We start from the raw sequence: 1,738 nt of genomic DNA on the forward strand, positions 1-1,738 counted from the left end.
TGTCTAGTTGGGAAAATAAACAGTACATATCTATTGCTATTACTATTATTATCTAAAAAACTGAATGCCTAGTTTTGGTATGAAAATAAAGTTCTACTGAAGTTTTAGTTAATGGCAAAACCCTCCCTCTATCTTCCCTACAACATTCTAAAGCCTGAAGTCTGTTATTATATCTCTTTATGAACCATTATTGAAAATAAGAGATGAACTTCTAGCAGTAGAAATCAAATCAAAATTAAATATTTATAAATGGAGACATGGTTGTATAAAACATTACAAGACCTTTTCTAACTTCCTTTGGAATATAAAATTTAGGAATTAAGTGCATTCTTCCCTTGAAGATTCACACTACTATCCTTATTTCCTATCATATTTCTTTTAGAAGTACCAGAAAATGATTTTTTCACTAAAAGTTTGTCACAAAATTCAGATGGGCTTTTATGCATTATTAAAAAGATAAATTAATAATAATTCTTACTTGATTTTCTGTCAATTTGTCTGCATTTCCATTTTTATATTACACACTTGTCTTCAAGAAAAATTCTACTGAACAGAATTTACAATTTCTTATCTCAGTTTATTTGCTATTAAATTCTCTTCATTTGTAATACCTTTTTCTATATATTTCAGCTGTTACATTGCACTTTATCTGCTGATCGAGAATAGATAAAATCCAGTATCTATCTATCCACATTCTATCTGTACACATTCTTTTTTGTTTGTTTGTTTGTTTGTTTGTTACTTAGTTTTTATTCCATAATCATAAACTTAACTCTGCAATCCAGCTAGGCATGGGAGAGAACAAGGAAAACATGGAACCCAAAGGGAACTGCAGCGAGAGCACAAAGATTCTAGGATACTGCGAGCAAATGGGGTGGAGAGGTGCTCTCCTGAGCTACAGAAGGAATGGTCTGGTGGTTAAGATAAAACACAAGTCAAACTTATTCGAGTTGTCCACAGTCAGCAATGGTGATCTTCTTGCTGGTCTTGCCATTCCTGGACCCAAAGCGCTCCATGGCCTCCACAATATTCATGCCTTCTTTCACTTTGCCAAAGACCACATGCTTGCCATCCAACCACTCAATCTTGGCAGTGCAGATGAAAAACTGGGAACCATTTGTGTTGGGTCCAGCATTTGCCATGGACAAGATGGCAGGACCTGTATGCTTTAGGATGAAGTTCTCATCTTCAAATTTCTCACCAGAGATGGACTTGCCACCAGTGCCATTATGGCGTGTGAAGTCACCACCCTGACACATAAACCCTGGAATAATTCTGTGAAAGCAGGAACCCTTATAACCAAATCCTTTCTCTCCAGTGCTCAGAGCACGAAAATTTTCTGCTGTCTTTGGAACCTTGTCTGCTAACAGCTCGAAGGAGACGCGGCCCAAGGGCTCGCCGTCGACGGCAATGTCGAAGAACACGGTAGGGTTGACCATGGCTAGTAGTACAGGACTTTCCTCGGCGGCAGCGTCTGCAAAGCCTCTATCTGTACACATTCTATCTATATTTTTACTCTGATATATATATATCATACTACATATATTATTTCATATCAACTCTATTATATATATCAGAGTAGAAATCAATGTGTCTTATATATTGCTTATGTTTTATATTTGTGTGTGTGTGTATATATATACACATAATGTATATATATAAACACACAGATGTTTCTGTATGTCTACTCTGATAAATATACAGAAACACCTGTTTGTTATTTTGTTAAGTTAGTAAA

At 35.7% G+C, this 1,738-nt stretch overlaps 1 pseudogene across 1 annotated transcript; it reads right to left on the reverse strand.

Moving 5' to 3' along the window:
- Positions 1-711: 711 nt before the first annotated feature.
- On the reverse strand, positions 712-1,483 carry LOC100425996 (peptidyl-prolyl cis-trans isomerase A pseudogene; annotated as a pseudogene). The gene has a single exon (XR_001442335.3). The product of XR_001442335.3 is annotated as a peptidyl-prolyl cis-trans isomerase A pseudogene (transcript).
- Positions 1,484-1,738: the final 255 nt, after the last annotated feature.

The sequence above is a fragment of the Macaca mulatta genome, chromosome 2 (assembly GCF_049350105.2).
Source record: "Macaca mulatta isolate MMU2019108-1 chromosome 2, T2T-MMU8v2.0, whole genome shotgun sequence".
Classification (NCBI taxonomy): domain Eukaryota; kingdom Metazoa; phylum Chordata; class Mammalia; order Primates; family Cercopithecidae; genus Macaca; species Macaca mulatta.